Source organism: Botryllus schlosseri, chromosome 14 (genome assembly GCF_051294905.1).
Source record: "Botryllus schlosseri isolate E-star chromosome 14, Bs_hap1, whole genome shotgun sequence".
NCBI classification, from domain to species: Eukaryota; Metazoa; Chordata; class Ascidiacea; order Stolidobranchia; family Styelidae; genus Botryllus; species Botryllus schlosseri.
This window is the reverse complement of record NC_137249.1, coordinates 7,743,625-7,761,402: the sequence shown is the minus strand read 5'-3', so window position 1 is coordinate 7,761,402 and position 17,778 is coordinate 7,743,625. Positions and strand designations below refer to the sequence as shown.

The 17,778-nt window shown below is 44.7% G+C and overlaps 2 protein-coding genes and 1 long non-coding RNA gene across 5 annotated transcripts in view; 1 reads left to right on the top strand and 2 right to left on the bottom strand.

Annotated features, from left to right (window-relative positions):
- The window catches only part of LOC145455100 (insulin-like growth factor 1 receptor), a 187,123-nt gene that overhangs the window by 41,193 nt on the left and 128,152 nt on the right, over nucleotides 1-17,778 (top strand). The gene's annotated exons all lie outside the window — the stretch shown is intronic.
- LOC145455837 (insulin receptor-related protein-like) overlaps nucleotides 1-17,778 on the bottom strand; it is a 59,570-nt gene that overhangs the window by 25,588 nt on the left and 16,204 nt on the right. The window lies entirely within an intron of this gene.
- Nucleotides 377-14,699, bottom strand: LOC145455839 (uncharacterized). The gene is made up of 2 exons (XR_013920431.1): nucleotides 3,395-14,699; nucleotides 377-3,233 (listed from the first exon to the last, which is right to left on the bottom strand). It is a non-coding gene; the product is annotated as an uncharacterized LOC145455839 (long non-coding RNA).

The window sequence follows — 17,778 nt, the reverse complement described above, 5'->3', positions numbered from 1 at the left end:
ATCTGTTCATATCTTGTGTAGGTATATCATGCGTTGCTAGGCTTCATGAGCCGGTGTGTTTGGCAAAAAAAAAAAAACAAGGACAAAAAACGTCCGATTCCTATTCTAAATTTCCTATTCGGAATTTAAACCAAATTCGAAGTTTTTGCAAACTCATAATTATAATTCAATCAGGAAAAACTGCGTAGCTAAAATCCCAATTATAATGGAATTTCGAAACGCTGAAAATCTCAAAGTCCTTCGTGCAACTAAGGTAATGGTCGCCGGGAAACTCCCGAATCGCTACAGCGGAAATCGTGATCCGCGCTACAGCGAGTGTTTACGAACAACGGCTCCGGTCACTTGGGTCTGATTCGCGGGCGCAGTTGTTTTTCTCGGTGTTTGGTTGCTTATTGGGCTCGGTTACAATGTTTGCGTGGCAGAGAGCGCACTTTGAACGGCATAGCGCGCCGTTTCAAAGGAGCACAAACGATACGCGCAACAGCGTCCACCGCAGACCCATCTACGTCGAAGAACACATCACTAACCAACAGAGGTGGTCACTGGTCAGTGACAAAGTACTCCTTACTTTTCCGGCGCATTCAAGTAGGCTCTCACTACTTGCACCAAAGTGGTTATAATATCACACTACTTTGATTTTCATGTAACAGTCTTCTTCAAAAAACAAAGCATAAAAACTTTTTCACTAATGAAGTCTACTCATCTTTTCTGGTCGGGGTCACATGATTTCGATACTTAGCTACGTGTGTACTCGAAATATCTCTGTCAACATAAAAGCGTCTCAGACAGCTATAAATAACTCCACGGCCAGCAACACAACAATTCCGCCAGATAACCGATTGAAAAGATTCGCGCGTACGAACCGCATTCGCAGTTTAAACGCGCCCCGGAATGTTACCAGGTCGCCGAAGTGCAAAACAAGTCACACCCGAACATCCGCACGCAGGTAAACGAACCTTCCGCTATAAATAGAAGCCGCACAATAACTCCAGCAGCGTAAACAGCCTGAGACACCAGAAAGAACCCTTTATGGTACGCTAGCAAACACGGTGACATGCGTTTGTCGCTAGCGGGTCAGCGAGTCGCGTACTTCCGTTCAAATTCACGTTACGCACAAAGGGAACACGCGGGCAATCCCAACATTGAGCTCATCCCATCAATCACGGCGAACGCGGGCTGCTACCGGGGCCTGCTTCTCGCGCTGCCGGCGTGACCCCCTGCGCTGCGGGCTATCGATCGTCTCATCCGTCAAATGGACTGGACAGAGGCCGAATCGAGCGGGGATTACATAATAGGAGAGACAAAGCAAATGGGTAGGTGTTGATAACGCCGGACAGTCTTGTGCGTAGAGTCGTACAGTACATTGCAGATACTACTGGTTTTCCAAAACCCGCATCTTATACTAGAACTGGAACTACAAATTTTTCGAAACTCACAACGTGAATAAGACCTAGAACCAACGACCTTCAGTATAGCCGCAACTAAAAAACTAAAACACAACTAATTAGATTCAGTTCCGAAGCAACTCATCCATTTTATTGGGCTAAAGATATTGGAGATAGAATAAGGATTTTCGTAACGAAGGTGTTACGACTTTCAAATGCGACGCCCAAAATACACCCCGCGCAAGCGGAGGCTACGCCACTGCTAGTAGCGAGGACTCCTAGCTAGCGATTGTTGCGCGAACATCACACGACAGAACACCTGTATCCCGAATCACGCCAAACGACGACACGTGTTTCTAGTTGTTCTGCGACAGATGGTTTTTTTAAATGCGCAAATAGAACTAATAGCACTCACTCTTCAAAATCCGCCAGTAGAACTAGAACTACTCCGTAGTTGGTTGGCTATCAACTAGTTCGGACAAGTCTGGCAGGGGTATCGGAAAGCCGTACTCGGCTTTATTGGTGGCGCGAGTGCGGTTACTGATTGCTCGCTCTCAAACTTTATACGCTGATATTGCGACAAATATCTTTCTACTCTTACGAGGATTTGAATTTTTATATTTTTAAAACTCGCGTTGTTAAGTCGTACTTTGACTAGATTATTTTTCGTCTGAAAACCATATCTCACGGCCACTCTCGATAAGAGGAACGCGGAAAGTTCACCCACTCTCGACGGAAGTTGTTGCGAAGGCTATTAGGTTCTGTATCGCAAATCGGACGTGAAAAGTCCAATTCCAATGACTTACTGCATATATTCGAGCAGCGACAACATGTTTCACATCAACGCAAAGAATCATTCAAAATTTGATTGTTTTACGACCGGTTCTCCTTACAAAGAGGCCTTTAGAAAGACGGAACTTCAATATTGCACCAAACTATATGTCTATATTGCCCAATTTATTTCACTCGATTCTTTTTTAGGAGCAAACGTCAGTAAATTCGATCAACCAAATTCGAAATGTTAAACCAATTGTTTTGTTGTTAAGTATATATAGACGAATTTGCATCTTTTATACCGTAACCGAGCGCTGTTATCTGCCGTTCGCAACTCTGCGTACTTGTTTTTATTATTGAATAGTATATTCATATTGAAATGTACCCGAATATATTCGGCTGACACTCGTCATGGGTAATTGTCAGCAATTAGTGTCAGCCGAAAATATTCGTGTTCATTACAGTCTGAGTGAATATACTATGTAATTTTATATTGGCGTTCTGTACCTCCGAGAAGCCCTTGTTTTCATGACTTCACAACAACATTCTTTCGATATTTCGAATTTGGTTGACCGCATTCACTGACGTTCGCTCCTGATGAGAGTCGGCAATAAATTGGCACTATATGAAGATGAACAACTGTCATTTGTTGCAATATTGACGTTCTAATGTAACCAAAAACGCTTTCTTTGACAACATATACCACGGCCGCTAAGAAGTTGCAATAACAGAAAGTTTGCATGAATAGAACAGGAAGAAGGAATAGGCAACCGGAACACAGCAAGCGCGCAATACAGAACAACTGTTTTGATAAACACAATCTTGCGTCACAGCGCAGCGTATCGCGTGGTCCGGACTTCCAGTCGCACATTCGGATCCGGAAAAACCGCGCGCTTACGTCACCCGGTGACGGATCAAAACATCCGAGCCATTCATTTCGTTCACCTTTCGATCGGGGGCGTGAGCGTGGGTGGGCGGGCGGTGCCTGGCAAAATCTTGACGATTTCGTGAGAATCTATAAGCCAGCACGCGTGAGTCACCGCTGAAAAATTTCACCTATATACCAATGAAGAGCTTCTTGGAGGTACAGAACTTCAATATACAATTAAATAGTATATTCATATTGAAATGAACCCGAATATTTTCGGCTGACACTCGTCAGGGGTAATCGTCAGCAACTAGTAGAGAATTGGAAAGAACATTGTATATCAACAATCGTATCACAAAATTTACACAAAACCGGCGCGTGGAAAGCGGACAGCGATATAGAACAAGGCCGAAATGGCGAGATCGTGCCGACACTGTTTTATTGCTTTTTCACCGAAATCGAACGCTCTTACGCCCGAGCTAGGGCTGGGAAAAGAAAAAAAATCATTGCAATCCACGGAAGATAATATCGAAACTTCATTGGGCCCAGCCCCAGATTCGAATTATAGTCCAACGCTCGACTCGAAGAGTAGCAATCGATTTTGCGCATCCCAATACGCGGTGCGTCCGAGTTTGAGACTGCAGTTGCTGATGACATCTCACACGGCGCGTATTCGTCGCAAACGAGGCGCGCGTGACGAATATCGATTGCGCTGCGTAAGTCTCCTTTAGAAAGTATGATCAATTCAGGATTCGGTCAGGTCATGAGGGCACGTTGCTGAATATCAACAACGTTTTTGAAGTTACGAGCGTCGGGGCTTTTCAAGTCAGGCCAAAACTACTCAAGCCTAGAATAAGAATTGGAAAAATTGTGAAAGGTACTAGGAAATGTAAGCAAAGCGCGCATTTCTCCATAAGTTCATAAACTAAATTAAACAAAATCTAGGAAATATTTTTACCTTTTTGACTTCAAAAAGCTTCTTGGAGGTACAGAACTTCAATATACAATTGAATGTTATATTCATATTGGAATGAACCCGAATATTTTCGGCTGACACTCGCCAGGGGTAATCGTCTGCAACTTACAGAGAATTGGAAAATTATTGTATATCAACAATCGTATCACAAAATATGACGTCACCAGCATGAAATGAAATCTCAAATAAGAGCGCGTTCAATGTACTATTTTACGATGGTACACGAACTCCTTTTGTAGACAAAGCTTAGGCTGATGTCTTTTGATCAAGGTCGACTCCAATGCACACAGATGATGTGCAATGTTATTTCCAATTCTCTACTAGTTGCTGACGATTACCCCTGACGAGTGTCAGCCGAAAATATTCGGGTTCATTTCAATATGAATATACTTTTTGACTTCATAATACCAAAACCAACACCTAGTAGAGAGTATGGCAAGGTGTTCCATAAATTTTGAATCTGATCCACCGTATTGGTGATGGTGAAGTTCGCTAATGATGAGAGTCAGTCGAGTAGCTTTTCCTATATTTATTATCAACATGAGCAATTTTTTCTGTAAATCTCAAGTTCTGTACCCTGATAGGAATGTTTAAACTAAATAATATACGCCGGTACGCGATATTGATACTCGATGTTAACGACTTGGAACCAACGGCTGCACGACAAAGTGGGTGTGACCCGCGCATAAATGTTGCGAATCCTTCACTCGACAAAATAGCATCAAATGTCCGACTGAATAAACAGACACCTATCACAAAGCTGTAAGATGAGCAGCGAAGATGGCCGAAACGCCACAGGAGCAAGACAGCCACTTTACCGCCTGGCTCAAGTAGCCCTCGTTTGCTCATTGGTAGTTACAATGGCGCTTCAAGTGTTACAGGCGTTGTTATTGCGCTACTGAGATCCGTCGTATATTTGCATGTTATATGACAACCATCCTGCTCCGCGCACTGGTCAGCGATCAGCAGGACAGCCCCGCATACCACAAGTACTTGGTGGTCTAACCCGGTTTGAACCCGTATCCCTGATGTTGAAATGCCAAACCAGATTCACAACATACACTGTCGGCTACTTCCGTACTCGATTCGGATCAATAATTTCCGGATATTTCAAGATGCACAACGCTGAGAAAATATCAGGAAGCCTGCCGAAACTCATGCAGAAAATAACAATCGCGTGGGCTGAGCGCAAATTGCCGAAATTCCCTGCCGGGTGGGAAGAAAAATCGCGCGGATTCCCGCTACAAAATGGCAGACAATAATACATAATTGATCTCGGTCGAATCCGTCGCTTGTACATGACTCAATACATTATCAGCACGGGTAAATATTCGCTTTCAGCTTCTTCCGATACGCTCGGGGATCAAAACAACTTACGTCACCGCCTGCGAGCAGCGCGATTGGTCGGCGATAACTGCCAGTGCTGTGCCGTCGCTTTACAGACAACGCTATGGTAAAACCGGGATAGTTTTAGATATCCCTGGGTGAAAAAAGCAATTGGTTCGCATCAAGGCTGATCAGAGCAGCGCTAAGGAATGACAGACTTTTCAAATAACAGTTTCTGTTACGTAATGCCCCCAAAACATATTCCCAATACTTTTTGTTGTGTCTCGTGCATGCTGATTATACAAAATTCACCGACATATTCCACTGATATCGTCCGTACTGATGAGTGATGATTGACGAAAGTGATGATGATTAGTAGGTTTTTCGTAGTTATGATCAACATCTTATTATGGCATATTAAATCGAACGAATTTTGGGTGACGATCATAGACAACATAGCAACTGCATAAGTTCACAGTATCTCTCAGTTCGTTCGGTAATAATATGTCCTTTTCGGAGGCCGAATATAGTACGTATTTATAACTTTTGTTAGTTCGCAAGGCGTACCTTGGGACATCGCCACGTCAAACGTCGTGAGTCACGGAATGAAAACGATACATATCAGAGATAACAATTCCGCGAAACAGCCTTCAAAGCCATTGCGATCCTGACATTACAGTGATTCACTAATAGGCGACAACAGATAGTCGCTCCAAAAGGCGCGCGCCAACGGCATCAGACTTTGCGAAACGACTCGAGATCAAATTAAACGTGACGTCACTATATAACATTAGCTCTCTCTAGTTTGTTGGGAGGTAAAATTTCAAAACAAAATTTTGTAACTGTTACACAGTCTGTGTATATCAGAAATTTAATTCTAGTAGATTTTCATGGATGCATGTGACATCGAAGTATAGATGCACTAACATACCCCAAGCCCTCAACCCCTGGGTCATTTCACCAAAGGCTTTTGCAATGTGTTACGTAATAACGGTAAACGAATGATTTTATCAAATCCATGTGGATCCAGACGAATAGCCACTGTCAACCAGTAAGAACTCCTCTACGTGGACAAAGAAGTCTATATTACATCACAGTGCCGCAAAGTACGCTATAAATAAGTTTAGAATCTTATCTGATTGACGGACAAGCCTTCAACTCATTGCATTTTGCAATTGTGATATACAATTAAAATATATTTAACGGACCGGTAGGAAATTGGAAGCGGGCCGGCATTTGACTGCCACTAATGCATCGAAACCTGCAATCCCAAGACTGGTACTGCGCAAATGTCGAACTGTCAAGTTGCGAAATTGCGATTTTCGCGCGCGTACCCCAGCTACGAGCCCGGTGCCTGGCACGGGCACAATTAAATTTTCGCTAACATCGAATTTAAAATTTTCGCCAGCCCGTTGCCGCACTGGTGAACGTTTCAACCGCCCGAGCAAACAAAACGATAATAGGCAATCCGTGACTCATTCAAATTCCAGTACAAAGGAACCGATCTGACAGTGTATTACTGTAATGACCGAACGCGATTTACAACAACAAAATCAGAAGGTCTGGGAGCGAGTTTGTCGCGGCGATCATCTCTATTGCAAGCGACGGAACTGAACAAAATCGCCAGACAATGTAGATATTGGAAATGGAAAGTTAGAAACCATCAAAAAAATGCATAGTACATCTAGATCATTCTTTCAAGAAACAAGTTCAAACATTACACGATGTCTTTAGTGCTGCCATGCGGTTTACCCCACGTTAAAACATGCAAAAAACGGTTTAAATCGAGAAAACAATCGAGTTACTCCATCCCAATTCATCGCAGCGGTAAGCAATTTCGCATAAGAGGGAGTAGCCTCCGATCAATATGACGTCATAACGGGACGGCGGATTAATGAATCACGCGGGCGACGGGAATTTCCAAAGCTTCAAGTCAGGATATCTCGAAATGCGGTCAGGTGACTAACTCGTATGGCGCAAGACTTGCATGTTTCATCAACGAGGGGGCTGTACCTTCTCCCACCGCGGCAGCGTGAATCAGGGGTCAGATAAAAAGCAGCCTTATGGCAGTTTTTCTTTCAATATATCAAGCAAGGGGTAATTGAGTATAAGGATGTTAATCACATCCTTGTCCTAAATACTTACATTTTCTATATCGATAACCTTATTGGGAGTGTGAGCTAATCATAGCAGCGGACCAGCGGTGTTAGCGTATTACCATCGCGATTTGAAAATGATCACTTATGAATGAACAATGAACATAAGCAAATTTTTGAACCAAATTAATATTTTACGGCGGCTAAGCACTTAGTTACTGAACAGTGAACACCCCCCCCCCCCCCCCCCCCGCTTATAGGTCACTTTTTCGGTGATCAAACTGCGCCACTTAAGCACACTAAACAGGCCCCGACGCCTTAACACGCGAATAGGAACTTCAACAGAGTCACTCGAACAAACCATTTGCGGAATTCCTAACATTGTCATTTCAAGCCGCGTTCGACAAGTCCAATCGGCGGAGACGTGCCTATGCGCGTATCGAGAGCCTGGCGAAAACATCGGCCAGATAAAATCAATCATGATTACGGAACCGCATACTCGGAATCGCTGGAATGCTTCGGCGCGGAAAAACAAGATTTTAGCTGGATAGATCTCGATACCAAAGGCAAAACGCGATGACATCGCACACTAAACTTTGAGTTTAGAAGGCCGTGTCGAAATGCTTTCGGTACACTATTGCAAAAAGCCACCGGAAGCAAACAAGTGAATCGAAAGTAAGCTTGATTTACGCGGAAAAACAAGGGTTATGTGGGTGGTGCACGGAGCCGGAACATAACACCGCGCGATAAACATATCAGAGAGGAGCCGGTATCTGGCTTCGAAAAAAATGAAGATTTTGACATGGAGTCGCAGGTGAATCTCAAATCCGGACAAGATATTTCCGAGTTAAAAATGCAAAATTCGTTTCTCTCTGATGCATATGGATCTGTTCGGCCCATTCACCGAAGGCCATGGCCGTGGATAAGCCTAATTTCGTACCATCAAGTGCCGATCACCGGCTTTGGCTTACAGCGAACGACATCGTAATCATCTCGACGCCTCGTTATTATGACGTCACACCGGAACCATAACTCCGATTCGTCACCGCTTTGAGTCATAAGAACTCCTCGCTGCCTGGCGAACAATAATCCCACGAACGCTGACGCAGGCAAACTAGGTGTTAACGCAAACGATCTTGACCGGTGCTCTCGGTCGAGACGGCTTCGTAAATATTGACGCTGCTGCGACACGAAGCCGGTGTGCCGACATCTTCCGAAACGGATTTGGTGCCTAATTTCGCTACAATCATCGTTTTTGAACGCGCCAGACGCTAGGCCGCCTTGCAGTAGGTCAGCAGCTTCGAGACTGCGACCAATACCGATCGATACCGGCGTAGCTTATGCACAAAGAGCGGCGTGACCCACCGGTTCAGTTCACGCGAACCGGCCAAGTCCAACGCCATCGTGTTTTTAGCCTCGAATGACACGCCTACCATGTAGCCTACTACAGATCCAAAATTACAAGCCGTCACTTTTAATACGGGTTTACGAGCGAGCGTGAAAAATCGGCGGGCTTTCCACGCGCTGTTTGGGCTTGACCTAGCGAAGTTCAAGAATGAAAATTTCCTTGCCATACGTCAAGAAAAACAATTCCTTGTTGTGTAGCCTCCGGTACTGCGGTTCGGAGCGATGGGATGATGTCAACACGCTTAGACAGTGTATCGTTCGGAAGACAAAGCTTGATATAAACTAGATGAACCCGCCTTCGAAAATATAGGAATATCGCAACGGCAGATCGGCAAAATTAACGGACACGAGATTATATCGCTCCAAAATAACACGCTTAGTCTCACCGGGACCAGTTTGGAATCACCGGTCCCCGACCGCGTCTTTGAAGCGAAATATAACGATGAAGCGAAATCGGCGTGCAGAAATGTTCTCAAAACTCCAAATACGTATTCCATCGGTGCTCACTGCTCAAGTCGAAGTAATAAAGGAACTGTGCTCTGTGCATCAGGCATTCAGAAAATTATGGCATTTATTTTTATGTGCTACATACGGTCTGTGGACATGAGCAACGAGCATATGAAATAGCAGCATGCATACGTCACTTGATCACGTGAGTTAAAGTCAGGGTTACGTTTAGGGTTGGGTTAGGGTTTGGGTAAGGCTAAATTTTGGGGTTAGGATCGGCGTTAGGGATAGTTGTGGGGTTATAAAGGCACATGCTTAGTTGCCGCATGCTAAAGTGCCGATGCTCAAATGTAGGATCCCTCGTAAGTTCGTTGATTATTATCACATACAAAGTTGATAACATCTAATTTACGTAAACAGCGATCAAGATGGAGTCTGAATTATCACGTAACGTTGCGTTGGCGTGCGGTCGGAATGTCGAAAAACAGCGCGACAATTTCGTAATAACATTGCGATCTAATCGCAACGAACACATTTGCATGCCGTCTCTTCAAAACCAACTGTATCGGAGAAATCCGACGTGGAGCGGCTATTCAAAAAACGGAGTTTCCGATAAAAATCGCGACGCTAACGCGCGACCCGCAGCGCAGACGCACGCGCGACGTAAGCAGCTTAACAACGCGTCAGCTACCGGATACGGCTTACACAAACCACATTCTAATCAAGGATGTTCCCGATTAAGGTTCGCGGCTTGCGCCTGACTCTGCGGGATTTCACCGCCGTGTTTACATCCATAACTTCCACAGAATAGTAACGATCTGCGTTAATACTGGAAACAGAAAGCCTGTTATTATCGTGTCATACTAATCGGATGTGCGGAGTCATTCATCAAAGCGCGAATCCGCAAGATTTGTTATGTGTTGGTGAAAGGGAAGCCGCGAAATGAAAGCCCGCTTAGAACGCGACGCATAATCAAGAAAGCTCCGCATTAATTTCGGCAGTAAATCGGAGGAGGTGTGTGACCTTTCGCAATTGCAAGATGTATCTTTGCGACGAAAGCAAAATGACTAATGACAGTATAGGAATGAGGTACGATCTTCGAGAATATATATTCAGTTGCTGTGATACTGGGACTCTTCGGTTCTTATGACAATTGCTGTAATAAATGTGATGCAAACTCTCCACAAAACTATTTTCTCTTTTTCAAAATCCAACGCGTAAAATGTAAAAAGTCCTGCATTAAAAGCTACTCGAGTAGAAGTTGAATTAGTCTAAAAATACACCACTTGGGTATGTGGTGTAAGTCGCCAAAACATACGTGAGTACTCCGAAAAGTTGAAGTACATCGTTACTGATATCGACAGGTGACCACATGTGGGAATTAAGAACGAAATTTGTTAGCAAGCTCTATGCTCCGACATTTCTCCTACAAAGGAGAATCGCAATCAAGTAATCGACCTCAATTCACAGCGGTCAAGAGCGAAAGTCCTATCTTATTATATTCTCTTCGCGTTCCCATTTCTGCGATTATAAGCGGGTTTAATACTGTCACGGTCTAGCGATTTCCCAAGAGCGAACAAAGACCTTGCTATGCTCGCGTTCTTGTGAACGATGTATCGGCGAAGACGCAAGGACGGGTCAACAACAAGCAAACGGTCCGGTCACTCGGATTGATCTTTGTTTTGGTTGAAATGTGAAAAACAGATGCGAAACGGGGGTCACGGCCTTTGATTTATCGCTTGATTTATCTAGCGATTCGCCTCCATTGCGAGAGTTCGTTGGCCGTGACTTGTGACCAAAGACATTTCGCAGCCGGTACGTTGGTTCATTTACATATTGCCTGTATTGTGATTCGGCGGACTTGAACGGTTGTAAAAACGGGCGGCGCGTCACGGAACAAAAGAAAGCCTGTCGTTACGTTGATAGCAGTGTTGCCAATTGGCACATTTGGGTGTAAGACTGTGACATTTTTTCAAGCTGTCTGGCACCGTAATTTGAAGTTTGGCACTTTCCGCATGGTTTTACTAGCACAATGAGAGCCTGTTTTCATTATATTCTGGTCGAGTAGAAAGGGCTTATAGAAGTAGGCTACCGTACAGAAAGTCTCTCTTAGTTCATCCCCGTAATGCTCGGGAGAAATGGGAACTCGGCCTGCCTCAACCCAATCAACACACACACAGAGAACATTTACAAATTATTGAATTCTCCCCGAGACAAACGCGAGCTTTTCTAGAAGCCCATTCTAGCGCAATTGAACTGTTAGAACTCATTCTTCTTTATATATAGGGACATTCCGAGTATATACAGTAATTCAGTACTATTTCACTCAATTTGGCACTAGTTTACAAAATATTTGGCACCCAGAGCATTTCATTAGCAGGCGAACTTGGTTGATAGTCGACACATGCAATGCACCCAATACCAGCCTCTGTTTCGCGATGTGCAACTGGGTTATCAATTTCTACCAACTCGTCGATGGCATCAAATTCCAAACAACTGCGCGCGCGTCACCCATCATAAATATCAACGTCTGACGTCAGCCGCCAGTACGCCAGCGCAGCATTCCCCGCAGATGGCCGACACCCTCGCCAATACACAAAGTTCATCATCTCTTACAGTGGGCGCGATTTCTTTAATGAGTCGAGGGATATTCAATAAAATCCCAATCATCATTTACCAATCAAAGCGGATTGAAGGCGACCGTGGCCTTTGACATTGTCAGTTACCGTAGTTAAAACTCAATGCCTTGCGGCGTATAGGGTTGCGCACCCTGCATCCCGGTGGCAGCAATTACCCGGCTCCCACAGGAACGGCTTGCAAATAGGCGCGATAAATATACCCTACTACACGCGCGGCGGTGGTCTCGGAATCTTTACGGCGGAAATCAGAAACCCTTCTTTACGCGGTTACAGCAGTCAACGAACATAGTCATCTGTTACAGTAATTAGGTGTTACGAATGGCAAGACAGCTTCGCTTGGCGCTTCTTGGCCGCACACACAGGTTTTCGGTATTGATTCTATCCGGATAAAAACCGGAGATAGCGATATCGGACCGTTCGGACCACATTCGTACAAGAAAAGGTGCGTTTCATATGATATCAAAAACTAGTACACCATTGCGATGTCAAACAGCATGACTGGTACAGACGGATAGGCAAACAAGATTTTCCGGATCCGGACGTATGAAACCGTTAGCCACAAACTCTGCCGGTCTCACGCGTTTCGCGATACCGCGAGTATCCACTGTGTAGTGTGTACCCTCGAAAGGTGATGCATTGGATTTTAATCTTGGGCGATGGGAATGTCTATTGTCCATCCCAACGGATGGCTCATAAACAATCGCCCCGATTCCTGCTGTTCGCAGCAAGCGACCGAATCGAAACTCGACACGGGCCGGCTCACGGGCGCAACATTGGCCGGCCTTTCAAGGCCACGCCAGTACGAAGCGCATTCCACCAGTTGATCACAAAAACGGTAGTGACCAAATGAAGGCGAGCCGGTCGAGAGACGAATCAAATTAAGCGTGGCATTCCAGACTTTCACCCGCTGCACCACCGAACAAGTGTGAAGTTATTTCGCGAATGTGGACAAAAACTCGACACTCAACGCACACAAAGGCAGTTGTGCGACCCAATGCGTACGCAATGCGAATTTCGGATGCTGGGAGAGTCTATTCCTGTTTTCTTACAGTGGATGAGCGAGACAAGGAGCTATTATGCGTTAATGTAATCTATTACCATTACCCCGTGTTGTACGTACAATCGTACATACTTATACGGACTTTCAACGCTCAATATCGCGACACGATTCAAACAGAGGTTGAGCCAGTTGGAATCCGCGAACGTGCGATGATACACCCAAAATATTCCCTGGAAGGCGTGTTCGCCAGACGCGGAGATGCGTATTTCCTGATTCACACCCTGGCGCGGCCATTAAATTCCAATTTTCGGTCCAAATTATAATCGAACTGCGTCATCTCTATATCTCAGATTGGAGCGCAACAGTGGCAACACTCATCACAAGTCAATATGTGCTTGATAATTTTCAGGGACGGGCACACCAGGGGTTGAAATTACGACGATGCGACTCTGGTCCTACACTATGACCTGATTCAAGTCGAAAATGTACCATGAAATATGTTGCCAAATGCACAAGAAGCCACCATAAGAATAGTGAAAATGAGAGAGTGCAATTCGGGATTCGCCATTGAATATTGAAGCAAATACGAGGCGTTAATATATTTCCCCGAGAGACGGTAACATAGATCATGTTCCAAACACAATTCTCGAAAAAAATCAAAAACAAAGATTACATTATTTAGGATAGGGCAGTGCAAACGCAGGTTCAATCAATACGGACACCTTGGCGAAAAGTCAATACCGTAAACAATACGGGCGCTGCAGAACAACACCAGAAGGAACTCCACAATACAAATTTCCAATTTGTAACCATTAGCACCCACGCGTACGGTTCTCACCCAGAATCGCCACATTTCAACACCGCTCATTACCGTTGTTTGATAAGTCAATATCGAAAAATTCACAACTACGGCAGCCATTCACATCGCAATAAATATCATTGTCGCATGATTTCGAATGCGCCGAAACCAAAAGCAGACTACGACAACCGTTTTCCGTTGTGTATATCACGCGCAAGGAAAATGATTGGACAAGTCAGTCACCCAGCGTCACAAGCGATCCGACATTCCCGGTCTGTGTGTTTTGCGACTGTTATATTTTGACGCTCTGCCGTGAACCCAAACAAACGACGGAGCTAGGAGCGGTTTTCGAGGAAACGCTTCCAATCCATTTCGTCTGCTGACTCACGCAGTCTGGCAGAAATTAAGATCCCATTTAGTCCGCGGAGACGCATCTGTCGCGAGATCCAGTGCCGGCGACAGAGGCTAATGTCATTAATTCGAGAATGCGCCAGCTGGTTTGCCGTCGGTGGTATCACGGCCAGGGTCGGGCAAAATCGAGGAGCTGAATGATTCTCACTCAGTATGAGATTATAACCGTGTATTAGGGGTCTTCAAAAATGAATTTTTTTTCTCAAATCGTATTGGCTACTTGATAAAATTGTTAGGTTACCTAATTTAAGCCTACACACCAAATTTGGTTCAATTCCAACCAGTAGCCGCATTGCTGCAGGAGAAGAAAGTTTCTATTTATCATATAAAAATAAAAAATAAAAAATTTGAAAATTTTCTGTTTACCCCATTAAAGTGTTAGGTTGTCTATAGAAACGATGTTCACAAAATTTGGTTCAATTCCAACTAGTGGAAGCGGAGTTATGGCCGTCGAAAAATTTGGATTGTGAATAAAATAGTATTTACGGTGACCAATTCTTTAATTATTTATTGCAGTGGTGATCACCGTAAATACTATTTTATTGAAATCCAAATTTTTCGACGGCCATAACTCCGCTCCCACTAGTTGGAATTGAACCAAATTTGGTGACCATCGTTTCTATAGACAGCCTAAAACATACATGGGGGTGAACAGAAAATTTTGAAAAATTTTTTAAATAATTTTTATATAAGAAATACAAACTTTGTTCTCCTGTAGCAATGCGGCTACTCGTTGGAATTGAACCAAATTTGGCGTGTAGGCTTAAATTAGGTAACCTAACAATTTTATCAAGTAGCCAGTACGATTTGAGAAAAAAAAGTCCTTTTTGAAGACCCCTATTGTGTATGGATGATTTTGAGAAGTTCAAATATGCATCTGTTATCGACAACAGACAAAATAAGCCCGGTTACACGCGACATTAAAGACAATTTCGTACTCTTTCGACCATACCTATCGCATTGCGCGTAGCGAGAATGCCGCGGATGTGGATTGATCGCTAATTCACAGAAATGACGTTTGCATTAAGGCGCGTTGTTTTGCGCTACATGTCCCGGATGCAGTGTTGCAACCAATCCAGATTCCACGGCTTGGGAGGAAAACACTGAAACTTAAACCCTGGTTGATATTGTGTAACTCTTACTGGCAGTGGCCCGAATCACAGCTCGGAACGGAGAATAATGCGAAACGGTGCGAGTTGAGTATACAATACAATACACCCATCGTCGCATGGGCTGATGGCAGGCAGGCTGGGAGATCACGAGGTCATCTCGATTCTCGAATGCCAGTGGACAAATGGACATCGGTCCCATAGAGCGGCACGCCGACACAAAAAACATCCGCTCTTGTCAAAAAACGGGCATAATCACCGGATACCGTATCGTGTCGCACAATGGAAAGGCGCTTTTGTGCTGCCCGTTCCGAATCGTAATCTGACACGCAAAAAAACAAGTTACATCCCAGCCGGGGAACCATCTATTCCGCGTAGTGTCGACGAAGCACGCCAATCATGTGATGCGACCACTACAGACTACTGAAGACACGAAATTCCAGGCGTATATGGACGAACAATGCGCGTCCGCTAGGAATGCGGATGCGTTTGGAAAGCTTCAATTCAACGCATAGCAGCATTAACTGGAATCCGCGAAACGCCGAAACATAACCGTGGGATCGTTACCTAACGGATACATTATATCTCGCTTAAACACACCGCCCCGACAAATTAGGCAAAACCAGAAACTGATATAGATATTATAACAGCGCGCCTCGGGAGATACGCTTTTCGCGAACCGGGACGCGCGCCAATTCCGGCAAACGCACCAGCTCGAGGCAGTGTTTTCAGACTTATTAGCGTAAATTGATCCCGCCCGACCGCGCTGCGCCGCTTTGAGCATAGCGCCGCCTCGCCACAATTAGCAGAAATGGCAGTTAGATCGCGCGCCGAAAACGGTATTTCGGCCTGGAATCTCGAAACCGGGATTACGTCAGCGGCCGCTAAACTCCGCGGTAATTGCGACTCTGTTGGAAAAGTGGGCGAAGTCTCATATACGGCAAACAAAACACTACGCGCATAGCTCCGGACGCAATGGCCCTTTGTAGCCCACGGGAGAAATGTATCAGACGCCAAGATTGGATTATTTTCAATGCCGTATTAACATAACCATTCTACCAACGGAGGTACGGGATAGCCTATTTGGACAATCGGCACGCCATAACGCCCGTGAATTTATTTCTAACACTTGACTACGCCATCCACAATAGCTCACTTGTGACCTACATACTACGTTGAGACGTACGTCATTTCGATGCGGACTGATTCCAACAACGCGTAGCGGCTTATAAGAGCAAACACGGCTCAGGCACGCATTCCCGGTACATGTTCATCGTTCACTGTTCACAGAGGATTACGGAAACACAACAAATATAACGGATGCTGTACCACATTGTGTACCACCAAGTACGACAACTGAAACAGACGTTGGTGAGCGTAATTATATCGCAACCATGTTTTGGCGCGATACTATGCATACATCAATATATGGTACAGATTTACGGGTTTGCGAAGAAATGTAATGTTTACCGCTATTATGTCCAATTCACTACGCATTAGAAACGTAAAACGCTTCAATTCACGTAACTTAGGGCCAGGATTTTGCGAACGACGTATGTAATGTTACGTCACAGATCCATGAACACTACGAAACTCGCATCTCTGTTACGCCCCGAAGCTCGCTGCGAAGCCGTCGAAATAACAGCAATAACACCAATGCAGAATTATAAAGAGCTAGGGATTTTCACTACTGGGAAATAGCCAACCCTGATGATCAAGGGCCTGGCGCTGGCATACATCCGCTGATTAGACTGGTATTTTGCAAGCTTCGCACTCCAGTAATAACCGAAAAACACCGAATTCTCCGGCGTGACCATGAAATAGACGACCGAATCACGGAATAACCGAACAAACCGCGAAATTTGCACAATAAGATTTCGTTAAGAGGGAAAGTTGAAACCCGGCCGCTTCAGCGACGAACACTTGACGAAGGCGCGCTAATTTTCCGTAACAGTTATTCGCCCTCAACAAGAGCGACTAAAAAGGCATGCATGGGACACGTAACCTAATTGTGAGCGTATACACTAGGTACATCCACATCATGCGCGCATGTGTGTACAAGTACACGTATGTGTATCAGTGGATGGCGTTGCTGAACTACACGAGCTGTATGATTAGACTTTGATAAATCTTACACCTGATGAGCGTAAAAAACTCCTAATATGGACAATTGGACAAGCTTATGGCAAAAACGTCGAATTTTTGGTGATACGCGAAGCAGTTACTAGAATCCAAAGTTGTCATAATAATTTTGCAACCGAAACCGGCTACCGAACACATTGAGGGGGCCAGCGAAAGCATTAAAGGAACACTATCACTACACAATGCTGTCACAGCAATCGAAACCGAAATTCCCATGTTCCTCGGATAAACTAACATTAGTGAGACTTTTTTCAATGCCTGTAATTACAACTTAATGACTTCGCGCCAAAAGCACGAGTGCGCGAAACGGTAAGGTCGGGTCAGCGGCAGCACCCCACCGTTTGGCGAATTCAAAGTATTTACGATGGCACGCAAATAACCTTTTTACGGTCGGGCACG